The sequence below is a fragment of the Palaemon carinicauda genome, chromosome 37 (assembly GCF_036898095.1).
Source record: "Palaemon carinicauda isolate YSFRI2023 chromosome 37, ASM3689809v2, whole genome shotgun sequence".
NCBI lineage: Eukaryota > Metazoa > Arthropoda > Malacostraca > Decapoda > Palaemonidae > Palaemon > Palaemon carinicauda.
The window spans coordinates 21,398,705-21,414,270 of record NC_090761.1 but is presented as its reverse complement, the minus strand read 5'-3'; positions in this window follow the sequence as shown (position 1 = coordinate 21,414,270).

Here is a 15,566-nt window from a genome sequence, read left to right as displayed (position 1 = left end):
TATCTTAGCTTATGCTCAATCAGATTTTCCACATTTCATTAATCCCGTATATTGTTAACCCTTGTAAAGTCAATTTTCAAAACCACTCATTTTTGTACGTCTGGCAGGCGTGGAAGCCCTTTCCATTGAACGAGTCTTGAATGTTGCTGATCAATAGAGGTGTGCGATGCCCGAGTTACGAGAATTTTGAGCGTTATCCCCAAAACATATGCGCGCATGGTCATTCACAAACAAACAAACAAATATATATATATATATATATATATATATATATATATATATATATATATATATATATATATATATATATATATATATATATATATATGTGTGTGTGTGTGTGTGTGTGTGTGTGTGTGTGTGTGTGTATTTTATGTCCCTGTCTCATCTACAGGAGGCGAATATTTTGGAATGAAGCTGCGAGCCCATGCCTTTTCAGCCTGGTAGTAATCGGCCATTCTGGAAAATGATAATTCCTGTATCATGCTTCAACCATGCTAGCCAACATTCCGTATTTCATGACTGACTACAAAGTCTATTCAACTGAGTTCCAAATAATGCCTATAGTATACTGTGTGAAAAACCTCGAATGCACCTCACGCGGTGTAGGCTTACTGTAGGCATTAAAGGTTTAAAGACCACTCATGAAAGGCAGAGGTAAGGGACAGTGACATTGCCCTAGAGACTGACTATAATTAATCAACGCCCAAGTCCCCTCTCCACCCAAGCTAGGACCAAGGAGGGCCAGGTAATGGCTCCTGAAGACTCAGCAGATAGACCTATAGGCTCCCCCAAACCCCCTTCCTTTACTCACAAGGAGGGTGAGGTTACAGCGACCACATGAACTAAAGAGTTTGAGTGGGACTCGAACCCCAGTCAGGCGTTCAACAGTCAGGAACGTTACCACAGCAGCCACCACAACCGTTACTACTGAATAGTTCCACAGGCCCCAGCCCCAGGCTAAATAGTTCAAATTCATATATGTAATCCGACGGACAAGCAGTTCCTCAGCCTATATGTTGTTAGGTCTCAAAGTTCAATTTTAAAGAAGACGTTCTATTGACTAAAAGACTAAGTTCATGAGCTTTGATCTTTATTAAGGATGGGACCAATTAGTTTTCATAGTCTTGCTTGTGACTATTGGAATTTTGGTTTATATATCAGGTTTTTAGTGCCTCTATTCTATAGAATAAAGAGCGAGTGTCTGGTTATATATATATATATATATATATATATATATATATATATATATATATATATATATATATATATATATATATATATATATATATATATATACATATATATATATATATATATATATATATATATATATATATATATATCCCTCCCTTGGGTAGGAGGAGAAGGAATAGTCATACCTTGGCAATAGGGGGTGAGTGTGTGTGCATATCTACCTAAGTATTTAGCCGCCATTTTTGACGGGTCGCGTATGCTAGTGTATATACAATATGTATGTATATATAATATACATATATCTGTGTGTGTGAGTGTGCAGGTCTGTATGGGAAAAGAATTTTTAAAGAATCTCCATAAATATAATTGAGAAAAGGAAATCGAACTTGAGGGGAGAGCTTGTCATATGGTTGTAAAGAGTAGATGGCAGGGCAAGTTAAAAAAAAATGTGATGGTGAGCAGAGGTGTATGAAGGAATATACCAGATCATTATCTGGTGAACTAAAAGTGAAAATAGATAAAAGATTTCATTGAAGAGGAAGAATTCAGAATGTAGCTTAGGGTGGACTGATGAGAACTGAGCTGTATTGAAAACCATTAGAAATTGCATAAACAACAAACTGATGGAAGATAAACTAGTTAGGGTTAAATTAAGTTTTGGGATAAGTATAGTGGTAACGTGTTTTACCTGGTATTCGCAAGGCAGCAGATCAACTGTGGTTAGGCACCACTGTGAGTGGTTGGGTTTGCCCGGCTGACGTTCTGATGAGCATCTATTCTGATAAAAACTAATTGAAACCAGACACCTTTAACCTTTTACCTTCAGTGAAGGTGAGAAAGAAAAGTTGTTAGTGAGATCAACTGTACAAGAGGATACATAAGGTGGCAAAGAAAGAAATTAAGAGGCAGAAAAAAAAAATGTACTGAAAATCTTTTCAACGTGAGAGTAGAAAGGGTTAGTGAATATTTGGGTGTGGCAGCTGTTGAGGATGTAGAGGGAATTTGAGAGGTCTAACGATATGAACATACCGAGTCGTTGGTAATACGAGGGAAATTATGTGGCCCTTTGTCAAAAGTATTGTATTTGTACTTCTACAAGCTCGCAACCCAAAATGTACGTAAACCAAAACGATTTTCCTTTAAGAAATATACATTCAAATAATAATTCTTAACATCAGAAATGAGTACAGATTAATGATTCTCAATGAATAATAGAAATATATTGACAAATTAACTCTCACTTTACCTTTAAGGAGAGTCGTGGCTGGTGTGAGGGAGACAGGAGAGGACCAAAACCTTCTCACAACTAGGCCTTAACTTCTGTCTAGCAACTACCAATCTTCTTTCGTTGTAGGGAACTTTTATCCACGTGGATGAAGGGAAGGGCGTATCCCTCCATAAGGCCATTGCATATCAGTCCTTTGGTTTAGCGACAGGTGAAAAAGCTAAAGCCAAAACCAGGTGTGCTAAGCATGTGCTGCCATTTCTGCAATCGCCTTCCCTCTCTCTCTCTCCCAGCTGCTAATTTGCTAGAAAGATGCGAGTAAGGAATGATATTGCATGGTAAATACAAAATATATGACTGGCTTTGTAACTTGAGTGACAAATGTAGCCTACACGTGACAAATCACTCTTCATACTTCATATTTTCATATATATACTGTTTGTTTATTTCCTTTCCTCACTGGGCTATTTTCCCTATTGGAGCTCTTGTACTGTACTTGCTGCAACCTGCATTTCCAACTAGGATTGTAGCATAGCTTATGATAATAATAATAATACTAATGATAATAACAACAACAACAATAATAATAATAATAATATCAACAATAATAATAATAATATTATTATTACCTGTTATCCTTTGGGCAATTAACCAAGGTATTATTGTGGTGAGAAAAGGCAATGATGATCAATGTTTATTGTTGAAATTCCAAAGATGAGGATGAAGAGGAGCTTAGAGATTGGATGTATTGTACATAGACAATACTCCTTGAAAAATCTTATGAAGAGTTTCTCATTTTCCATCTTTCACCTTTGAGCAAGCCTTGTGTCATTTGATTTATAAGAGGATCAATTTCAAATTTGCTTTATTTCTATGAATATTACTTAACATGCATATTCTAATAACCAAATATCGTTAGATGGAGGCATAATGGTAAATGGAGCGAGGTATATTCATTTAAACAATGCATAGAAAGTAGAGACGCAGTTCCGGTAGGCCCTGCTGCTTCCTCCGGTGCCTTGGATGACCGCGGAGGTAGCAGCAGTAGGGGATTCAGCATTATGAAGCTTCATCTGTGGTGGATAATGTGGGAGGGTGGGCTGTGCCACCCTAGCAGTACCAGCTGAACTCGGTTGAATCCCTTGCCAGGCTGGGAAGAACATAGAGAGGAGACGTCCCCTTTTTTGTTTCATTTGTTTGGTGTCGGCTACCCACCAAAATTGGGGGAAGTGCCTTGGTATATGTATGTATGTACAGTACTTGTAATCCAAGCCTCAGTTACCTGTAATTGCCACAGGTTAAGGATGGTTACATGCATGATGTTTCTCTTTATATGAACAAGTGACTTGAATATCACCATAGCTGGGACTTACTACAGTACCTGAGTTTGTAAGGTTAATAGTCCATGTACAAGAAAGGGATGGACTATCACAACTAGAAATACCTGAACCTACAAAGGTACGTAACCTATATGTAGCAATGTGTGCCTCCATGTTCCCCCAAAAAAATCAATAATGGGAATGATAAGATAGTACAAGGAAAAAGGAGGGTAGTCTCCCTTTGGTGTAAGCTAATATATCCTCTGCAGCTGCAAAGTATAGCACATACAGTATCATAAACAATTTGAATGTCATTCAAATTAAAGGCAGTATACACCTCTACCAAGCTGCACTTAATTTTCTCAAGTGAGAAGATGAATCGAATAACAGTGGTGACTCCTCTTATATCATGGGCTTTTACCTGTAGTAGATTGAATAGCTTCACCCTGATTACGGATTTTGATTTTCATTTATGAATTTTTAGCACTTGAAAATAAAGATTGTGAAACATCTGGAAGAAAAGATGTAATAGAATAGATCTTGAGCCCTGCTTCAGGGTTATACAGCAGGTTATGCCTAGTCTCCAAAGTACCAGGGATTGGTGGCCAGTTCTAAATGTCTTGAACCTTAAGAAGTTTACTGTTATCTCAAAGATTTTCATGGAAATACCTTCAGCAGTTCTGGGTGTGTAGAAAGTCACAAATTTTAAGTAATTTGTATTTTTCCTAACAGTACTTACCTCGAACTACTTTCTTAGGAGTATCTGGGATTCTCCTCCCAACCGTCCAGGATTTTGTGTAGTTTCCCCTATCTCCGTTTTCTATAGTGGGTCCATCTGTGGCGGATGAATACGCGCCCTGAGGTGACCCGGGTCATTGAGCGCGCGTGGCCAGGTCTCGGTCACCAGTAAGTTTATGATAGATATGGTATCAAAGTTCTGTAAGACATTCGGGGCAGGTTGGGTGGGCCATAACCCGAAAGTAGTTCTAGGTAAGTACTGTTAGGAAAAATACAAATTACTTAAAATTTGTGATTTGTTCCAACACGGAGTACTTACCTCGAACTACTTTCTTAGGAGACTTATACTTTAGGAGGTGGGAGTGGCCTTGCGGACCGAGAGACCGGCTGGAAAAAGATCAAACCTAGATAGGAGGCTAGGTTCTTCTGACCCAAAACGGAATATGAGACTTAAGGAAAACTATCTCAATGTCTAAGTAACTCACCTCTGTAAGAATCTTCGGACATGGATGCTTTCATCTGAACGTGTTCCCCATGGCAGGAGCAAGGGATCAAGGGGAAAGGAGGGGAAGTGGTAATAAGGGGGAAGGTAAGGAAGGAACCTGTGTCGCTTGGACTTACCGCCCACGGCTTCCCCACGGCTACGACCTTAAATCTTCTGGAGCGCAGAAATGATGGGACCAATAGAGAAACCGTCCAAAGACTTCCTAGAACAGTCCTTCAGGTAGTGGGCCGTAAAGGTGGACTGCCTGGACCAAGTGCCCGCCTTCAGGATCTGGCCCACAGCCATGTTCTTCTTGAAGGCCAATGAAGTACTCAGGCCCCTAATATCATGGGGTCTCGGCTTTCCCGGAAGGGAGACTCCCGTGCTGTCGTAAGCCCTCATAATCATCTGCCGTAACCAGAAGGAGACAGTATTCTTGGAGACTGCTTTCTTCACTAGTCCCGATGATACGAAGAGACTCTTGATTCCCGGTCGAAGCTTGGACGTTCTTTCCAGGTACTTTCGCACCGCTCTGACTGGACACAGTAACAAGTCCCTTGGGTTGCCTGAACGCGGAATCGCTGGCACTGAAAAGCCCTCGAACCTAGGGTCCCAGTAAGCTGGGTTCTGTGTTTTGGCTACAAACTCGGGCAAAAACCTGAAACTTAATTCCCGCAAGCCTTTCGTGTGCGAGACCTCGTACGACAACCCATGGAGCTCGCTTACTCTCTTCGCTGATGCTAGGGCTAAAAGGAAGACAGTCTTGAGGGTGAGCTCCTTGTCTAGGATATCCTTAAGGGGTTCGAAGGGCAGCTCCGACAGAGCTTTCAGAACTCTGGCCACATCCCACCGGGGCACCCTAGAGGCACGGGGGGAACAAGATTGCTCGAAGCTCTTGATGAGCATTGAGATTTGTCTAGAAGCCCCTAGATCAATGCCTTTGAGGAGGAAGACTTGGCCCAAGGCCGCTCGGACTCCTTTGATGGCTGGAATAGACATACCCACGTCGTCTCTCAGATAGACTAGGAAGTCGGCTATCCTATGAATGGAGGCCTCCAACGGCCTGATGTTCTGTGAGGCGCACCATTTAGTAAAAGTGGTCCACTGCGACAGAAGACCGTCTCAGATAACTCAACATTCTTGCTGCGGTCTTCGACGAGTATCCTTCCTTCTTCAGGAGGCGCTCGATAACCTCCACGCGTGTAGGCGGAGGGACCGAGGGTTTTTGTGAAACCTTTGGAAGTGGGGCTGATGGAGGAGGTCCTGCCTGTCTGGAAGGGGCCATGGTGGGAGGCGCGCCAGTTCCTTTAGGTCCGCGAACCATTCTCTCTCCGGCCACCAGGGCGCTACCAAAGTCATCCACAGGTTGTTTGCCCATCTTACTCTGTTGAGGACTTGTCTGAGCATCCCGAAGGGAGGGAAGGCATACACGTCGAGGTTGTCCCAAGGATGTTGAAAGGCGTCCTCGAACGCTGCTGTTGGATCTGGCACAGGAGAACAAAACACGGGGAGCTGTGCGTTGAGTCTCGTGGCGAAGAGGTCCATCACCGGCGACCGCCACTGCAGGATGACTGTCTGGGCCACTTCCGGGTGTAAGGACCACCTGACCCTACTACTTGACCCATCCTGCTGAGGCCGTTGGCTAGAACGTTCCGCTTTCCTGGAATGAACCTGACTGTGACCTCGATCTGTTCCTTTGAGGCCCATTCAAGGAACTCTGTTGTGAGACTGCACAGCTCCTTCGACTTCAGTCCTCCTTGCTTTTCACGTAGGCCACCACCGTGGCGTTGTCGCACATCAGAGCCACAGTGTTTCCCCGGAGTAGATGGACGAATTCTAGGCATGCCCTTTGAACGGCCATCAGCTCTAGCACATTTATGTGGCGGCTCTTTTCCTCGAGGGACCACTTCCCCTTCGCCGACTCGTCGAGAAGGTGGGCTCCCCATCCCTCCTTCGATGTGTCCGTGAACAACAGCATCTCCGGAGGATCGATCGCAAGGGGCATACCCTTGTGGGTGTTCGTCCTGTCGTGCCACCACTTCAGGATCTCCTTTGTCTCCGGGGACACCGGGACTATTTTGTGCGGGGACTCCCCCGGGGTCCAGAGCTCCTTTAGGTTCCATTGAACCACTCTCAGGTTGAGTTTCCCCCGGGGGACTAACTTCTCCAACGACACGAGGTGGCCTACCAACCTCTGCCAGCCTTTGGCCCTCCTTGGCAGGTCCGCTAGGAAGGGTTGAAGTATTCGATCCAGATTGTCCAACCTCTCTGAGGAGGAGAAGGCCCTCACCAAGTGGGTGTCTAAAACCATCCCCAGGTAGGTCATACTGGTGGAGGCCGTCAACTGCGACTTTTCCAGGTTGATGGTGATACCCAAGTCCTTGCAGAACCGTAGAAGCTTCATGCCTTGCTCCCTCAGTACTCCCTCTGAGGCTGAAAGTAACAACCAGTCGTCCAGGTAATGGATCAGGCGGATGCCCTGTTCGTGTGCCCAGACTGAGACTGTTGTGAAGACTCTCGTGAAGACCTGACGGGCTGTCGACAGCCTGAAGCATTGAGTTCTGAACTGCAACGCTTGGGTACCCCACTTCACTATTAGGAACTTCCTGCTGGGGAGGTGGACAGGGAGGAAGTAGGCGGCCTTGAGGTCTAAGGACATCATGAAGTCCCCTTCCCTCAAGGCTGCCATTACCGACTTCGGGGTGTCCATCTTGAAGTCGGTCTTGCACACAAACTTGTTGAGGGCCGACAGGTTTATGACCGGCCTCCAACCCCCTGTCGCTTTCTCCACCAGGAAGAGTCTGCTGTAGAACCCTGGGGTGGGGTTCTTGACTGGTTCTAACGCCCCTTTGGCAAGCATGGCCGATACTTCCTCCTGTAATGCCGCTCTTCTTAAGGGGTCCTTGGGCGCCAACCACTCCGCCTGTTGGTCCGGAATTAGAGGGGGTGGGTCCGCTAGGAAGGGCAGCCTGTACCAGTCCTTGAGTACCGCTACGGTCCACGGATCCGCTTCGTAGTCCAGCCAAGCTTGCCAAGAGTGTTTGAGGCATCCCCCTACCTGAGGCTTCGGCAGGAGTAGGGGGCCTCTCTGCCTATCTCCTCCTAGAGTCGCGGCTGGAGCGCCCTCTCCTGGAGTTGGAATAGGCGGACCTAAAGGAGGCTTGTGGTATTGAACCTCCCCTACGGGAGGGCTGCGGGGCTTGATGCCAAGACATAGACGGGGAATCTCTCCTCGGCTGGACTGGCGAAGAATGAGATGAGTGGGGGCCGTCTGGTGCGGACCTCCTGTGAGCCGGATGTCTTGCAGGTGGGGGTCTGTGCTCCCCCGCTTCTTTGAGTTTCCTGACCCTCTCCATCACCTCTTCGACCGCCTTCAGGGGGAAAACGGAATTGCCCCACACCAGAGAGTTCCTCAGCAACCTCGCCTCTCGCTCGGGTAACCTGCGGAGCAACTTGTTCAAGACGGTGTTCCGTCTCCGAAGGACCCAGTTGGCTGCTTGCGAGAGGGACTGAAAGGTGAGGAATTTTAACGCTTTTCCCCCGAAGCTGATCAACTACCGTAACAAGGACTGGTTTTCCGGTACGGAGAGGTCATGTGAGGACTGGAACCCCACCAGGGTGCAGGCCCACCAATCCAACCAAGAAGTAACCAGGTCTTGGGCCATATCCTCCATCATGGAGGCTTCTGCTGGCGAGAAGCACACTGGAGCAGAGGATGCCCTGTCTTCTGCCGTTCCTTGATTTAGGGTGGCAATAGCTGCCTTGATTGCACGGGGACCTCCTCGGCGACCATCCGGGATGTAAAAGAGTTTCTGCGTTCTAAGTCCCGGTAGAAGTTTGGAGGAACCCTGGCTCCTGGGGGTGTCAGCTTGGCTGGCTATGAACTTATCAATGTGGTCCATTCCAAGCTTCACATCCCGTGCCAGAGGGAGGGTTAGGGACGGCTTCTGCTGGACCGGGCTGCCTGCTCCGCCGAAGGCTTAGGGTCGTCCAGCCTGTGGTGTCGCCTGATGAGGGCTAAGACTTTCCGGTAGGAGGAGATGTCGTCTGAAGAGCACTCTCCTCCTTCTATGAGGCCTTCCGTTACCTGGTCATCCGCATGGGGAGCCTCGTCGATAATGGATGGCGCTGCATGGGAAGCCAGAACCTTCCTTTCACGTCGAGCCACTGGAGTGGCGACTTGCAGAGCGGGTGGATCCGCTGGGACGGTAGTAGCCGTCATGGGTCTACTCTCCCCCGCGGAGCTCCGCGGAGCCGTGGACTTCCCCAGATCTGCTAGCTGGCCCTACCGATCGGGGAGAGCCGTCGAGGGACTGGGAGCAGAGGCCATATTGCCGGGCCGAAGGAGTGGCTCTTTCTGCTGGGTGGATGGAGCCGGCGCCTTCGCGGACTTATGCTTGGCGAAAGCCACCTGGTGGGTCGACTTCTGGCGATGGTCGGGCATACAGGAGGACCCGTGTCGTGAGGGTGAAGAAGCCGCTCTAGGGAGCCACCCGGAGCGGAGGCAGCCTTGAGAAGTTCGCTCCGGGGGATTGTGACTCGCACCCACTTATCCCTTGACGAACGGCTCTTCTTGTACTTCTTGGAGGTTCTGGCACGTTTCCTGGAGTGGGCAGAGCGGGAGCGAGACCTCTTCCTAAGGGACCTCTCCCACTTCTTCCTCGTCCCTAGGGCCTTCATCTTCCGAGGAGAACGAGTCCGATGAATAAGAGGAGAACGATGACGGGGAGGAAGAGGAGCCCGCTGAGTCTACCGATACGTCCGATGCTGCTGGGGGATCCTCCTGTCGTTCCACTGGTGAAGGAGGCTGCAAAAAGACGGGCGGGAGCATTGACGACGGCGCCGGGGGAGACCGAGGCGCCTTCTCGGGAGCGAACCAGTTGTCGAACTCTTCTAATCTCATAGGCGACCTAAAGGGCATCCTGGGGGCCGTCCAAGCGATGGAATCTGAATTCGACGAGCCTGCTTCTCTGTCCGCTTCTCCCCCGGTCGCTCAAGCACCTGAAACACATAACCACGATGCGGGGGAAGGGGCCGGAGCAGACTTCCCCCACATCGGATCTTCGGCCGAGACGGGTCCTGTAGGCACCAGAACCTCGTCCACCGAACACACTCCCGCCCCCCCATCAGGCCCCCCACATACCTGTACCGACACAACATCCCCCACATCAGGAATATCAGACTCCTGGGGAAGGGCAATGGGCCGCTTCCCCGCAACGGACTTACCTCGTCCCCTACTCTGAGTAGGGGAAGGCTTCAGGGAACTCTTCTCCGACGGGGCATTGGGCGACGCTAAGGGCGAGGAGATGCTAGCCTTCTTGGGCGATTTCTTGGCTGCCTTCTTTTTCTTGGTTCCGTAGAGAGCCCACTGGATCTCGGGCCAAGACTCGCACTCCGGACACGTGGCTGAAGGGGTACAAACACTGCCCCTACACGAAGAACACAAAGTGTGGGGATCGACCTCCGGCTTAGACAGAAACGCACCACAAGATTTACCGGCCATAGGCCCGGGCCAACGACGAGGATGCTCCATAATCAAACACTAAAGCATCAAACAACACAGGTACACAGAGGTAAGAGGGTCGCACGGGATGCGAGAGCGCGGCGAGATGTTAATCACGTCGCAACCAGAAACTTACTGGTGACCGAGACCTGGCCACACGCGCTCATTGACCCAGGTCGCCTCAGGGCGTGTATTCATCCGCCACAGATGGACCCACTATAGAAAACGGAGATAGGGGAAACTACACAAAATTCTGGTCGGTTGGGAGGAGAATCCCAGATACTCCTAAGAAAGTAGTTCGAGGTAAGTACTCTGTGTTGGAACAAAAGGAGATTGAATATCATCAATAGATCTCAGTGATGCATATTTTGGCATTCCTATTCATCTAATTTAGAGGAAATTATTTCATTTCGACAACACATCATAGGTCTACCAATCTAAATGCATATATCTCGGTCTGAGGATGCTTCTTATGTGTTCATCAGGATGATGGCCCCCATTTCAGGATGGTTAAGGATTCTGGGGTTAAAGGTTCCTTTACACCTGGACAATTAGCTATTTTTGAGCAATTCGTTGAAAAGGATTTCGGGTCAATAAGCGTGGTTGCCCTGGTTACTTGAATGGTTGGGGACCCTGGTCAATTTGAATAAATCTCTTCTTATTCCAACTAAAAAGATTCAATATTTTGCAATGATAATAGCAACTGTTCTTTTTCCTGCCATGAAGGTTGAAGTCTATGTCAGTTTCGATGTAGATGAGACTTCTAGGGACTATGAGTTCCTTACAGAAATTGGTTCTGATGGAATGCCTAAAGATGAGTGTTTTTCAATTTCCTCTTGATCTGTATTAGAACAATAGTCAAGCTAAACAATCCCAATTCCAGTGATGAAGAACCTGATTCAATTGATGAGTTGGTGGGTCAGTTACAGGAGGTTATCAAAGGGAGTTTCCTAGGAAATAAAAATAGAGTTCCTTAGAGAAATTTTTTCTGATTGAATGCCTAAAGATGAGTGTTTTTCAACTTCCTCTCGATCTGTATTAAAATAATAATCAATCTAAACAATTCCAATTCCAGTGATGAAGAACCAGCTTCAATTGATGAGTTGGTGGGACGATTACAGGAGGTTATCCCAGGGAGTTTCCTTGGAAATAAAAATCACAGATATTTCTCTATTCATCAATGCTTCACAGGAAGGATAGGTACCAACTCAGGATCTTTTACATCTGCCAGGGAAATGCACATCATAGGAATAGTCTTCATACCGGGTAAGGGAAGTAACCGATGATGGTCTTTTTGACACTAAATCTCAATCTAAGCAAGAACTCATACATTAAAATGTTCAGCAACCAGACAGAGGAGTCTGTTGTATCGAAACAAAGGGCCCTTGTTCTTCTTAAGAATCCTGAATGCTGGGATCTGCCCCCATCATGAAGATCCCTCAAGAGAGAAACCTTTTCATCTCCTCAGTCTCCCTCAATTTAGTAATGGGCACCCTATCAAGGCACGTTACCTTAGACACAGTGGATCTTAGTTTAGAACTGCTTTGCAAGATCTTCCAAATTATTCCCAATCTCCAAGTAGACCTGTTTGTAATGTCAGAGAACCACTAACTTCTGATATTCAAAGCTCTGAATGTGGAAAAGACAGGAAAATAAAGTCTTCAATCAATCTGGTTCCTCTGACCATTTTGATTTCAAAGATTTTAAAGATCCTATTGGATTTCACCTGAACCGCTGTGCTCACAGCACCATTATAGTTGAACATTCCATGGTTGGTTTCCACTCCCTTAACATCTGAGACAAAAGTCACATCCTCTTCAGTCTTCAGTAGGAAATTAGACCACTTTCCCTTTCTCCTGACCCAGAACCTTTATGCCTTTATTTCCTATCCTGTATTTTCTAGAGAGACTTCTTGACCACCAACAATACTTACTCGATGAAAAGTATCAGGTTACTTCTGTCCACATAGATAAGGATAGGAAGCTTATACACACAATTTTGTCATGCAAATCTACGGTACTGTCAGAACCTCTTAAGCAGGCATTTGAGGTAGATTTAGACTTGGACATATGCATAAAAACACTCAGTCTTTCACTTTGCAAAGACTTTCTTGACCAACTCACGTTTCCTGGTATCTCAATTAAGTTCTTGATTTCTTCTGGATTTGATAATACATATAATACCATTATCCTAAAAGACCCCCACCAAAAGGTGTAATTTTCAGTGGCCTTACCTTTAGGGGAGAGTGTCAGCAAACTGAAGAGGATGGGAATTCATCAATCTCACTTGCAGCCATTTCTAGATACTGATTATGGGTCATCTGTTTCTGGCCAAGAATAAAAAGGCCCTTCATTGATGGAATCCTCTCTATATTTTGCCTTTATTTCATACTTGTGCTAATGTCTGCAACATATTTACAAAAATTAATGTCCTAAGAAGGCAGTCTGTTTTAAATACTAAGACCAATAAGACCTTTTCTACAAATGCTATATGCTGCTTTATGACCTCCCTCATAAAATAGGTCAATCCTCTCTTCCTAAATCACATTTGAGAAAATTGAATGACATTAGCATTTTTGGGGGGGTAAATATGACAAATTCGGAGATAATTTGTATTTTTCCTAACCATACAAACCTTAGCTATTTACATAAGGTTTACTTTCGGCGTAGCTGAAAATGACTAGCCAATAGATTTTTAACGAGGGTTAACTACCCCCACGCTAGTTAGCAAGGGGGTAGGGGAAGGGGTAGCTTGCTACCCCTCCCCCCCACACACCGGTGAATTGTCTCTCTTCACTTAGAGGTAGGACTTGTCTTGGGGGACAGGGCTGGCGGGCAAATATGTGTAAATAGTGTTTGTATGGTTAGGAAAAATACAAATTATCTCCGAATTTGTCATTTGTTCCGTAGCTGAAATACAAACCACGCTATTTACATAGGGTGACTTAACCCTTAGGAAGGGTGGAAAGTCCCCAGCCTTACTGGCTTTGGCTTTACCCGGGGACTCAGAATCCGAGTGAGTAGCACTCGAGAAAAGGAGTCCCTGCACCTCACAAGTTCCTTGCTCCGCAAGGAACGTGTAGCCTACATAAGTTTGTGTGTGGAGGAAGAGTGTGACTCCTCCTAGGAAGTTGACCTGGAGTCCTTTAGATGGAATCCTAGGCTACGACGTTCCCAATACCACCTCGTCAGGGTATGGGGGACGCGACAGTATTAACTTAATACTAGGAACACAAGGGAGCATGGTTTACCTGCAGGGTTGAGGTCAGCTATGCAGAGACCAGGATGCTGCTTTCCCCAAGAGAGGGGAGGATGAAGAAAGAAGTAAGGGCCAGACATACTCTTTCATTCACGCAGACTAAGACCGGGTAACAATGCCCTCAACCTTCGGCTACCTGTCCATTAAGGAGCCTGAGGTTAGACCAGCTGTTGTGCAGCCACCACGGGGCCGATAGAAAAGGTATCGAGGCTCCTGTGGGTCACGTCCTGCAGGTAATGGGCTGTGAAGGTCGTTTGACGCTTCCAGACCCCAGCTTGTAGCACCTGCGTCACAGGGAAGTTTCTCTTAAAAGGCCAGGGACGTAGCGATGCCCCTGACGTCGTGTGCCCTAGGGCGACGTGACGGAGGAGGGTCAGGATTCAAGGCGTGATGGATGACCCTTCGAATCCAAGCCGAGATGGTGTTCTTCGTGACCCTCCTCTTAGTCCTTCCTGTGCTTACAAAAAACGCTTGCACGGGCGGACGAACTGCAGCTGTCCTCTTCAAGTAACGCCTCAGACTCCTCACTGGGCATAATAGCAGATGGTCTGGGTCACTTGTTACAGAACGGAGACTCGTGACCCTGAAGGAGTCGAACCGTGGGTCCGGCACTCCAGGGTTCTGAGTCTTGGCAACAAACTCAGGGACGAACCTGAATGTTACCTCCCCCCATCCCCTTGAATGGGCGATGTCGTATGAGAGACCATGAAGTTCACTAACTCGTTTGGCAGAGGCCAATGCGAGTAGGAAAGCCGTCTTCCAAGTCAGGTGGCGATCAGAGGCCTGGTGTAATGGTTCGAAGGGAGGTCTCTTCAGAGCCCTGAGAACCCGAACCACGTTCCATGGAGGAGGTCTCACTTCCGACTGAGGGCAGTTAAGCTCATAGCTACGTATGGGTAAAGAGAGTTCTAGCGAGGAAGAAATGTCCACCCCTTTCAGCCTAAAGGCCAGACTTAAGGCTGAGCGATAGCCTTTCACCGCCGAGACCGAAAGGCGCATTTCTTCCCGCAAATACACGAGAAACTCCGCTATTGCTGGAATAGTGGCATCGAGTGGAGAGATACCCCTCCCACGACACCAACCCCAGAAGACTCTCCACTTCGCCTGGTAGACTCCCGCGGAGGACTTTCGCAGGTGACGAGACATTCTTTCCGCAACCTGTTGCGAAAAGCCTCTCTCCGTGAGGAGACGCTGGATAGTCTCCAGGTGTGAAGCCGAAGCGAGGCTACGGCTTTGTGGAAGATGTTGCAATGTGGCTGTCTGAGTAGCTCGTGTTGTGGGGGAAGTTCTCTCGGAAGCTCCGGGAACCATTCTGCGTGATGCCATAGCGGAGCTATCAGGGTCATAGACAGGTTGACCGATAGTCTGGTCCTGTTGAGCACCCTTCTCATCAGACAGAACGGTGGGAAGGCGTACACGTCGATGTTGTCCCACCGCTGTTGGAAAGCATCTTGTCAGAGAGCCTTGGGGTCCGGGACTGGGGAGCAGTACAGAGGCAGCTTGAAATTTAAGGCTGTCGCGAACAGGTCCACCGTCGGGGAACCCCACAAAGTCAGGACTTTGTTGGCTATCTGAGGATCCAAAGACCACTCGGTACTCACTATCTGCGAAGCCCTGCTCAGACTGTCGGCGAGCACATTCCTCTTGCCAGGAATGAAGCGAGCTGATAGTGTTATCGAGTGGACTTCGGACCACCTCAGAATCTCTATTGCAAGATGGGATAGCTGTTGTGAAAAGGTACCTCCCTGCTTGTTGATATAAGCCACTACTGTGGTGTTGTCGTTCATCACCATCACGGAGTGGCCCGCCAGGGTCCGTTGGAACTGTTGAAGAGCCAGATAC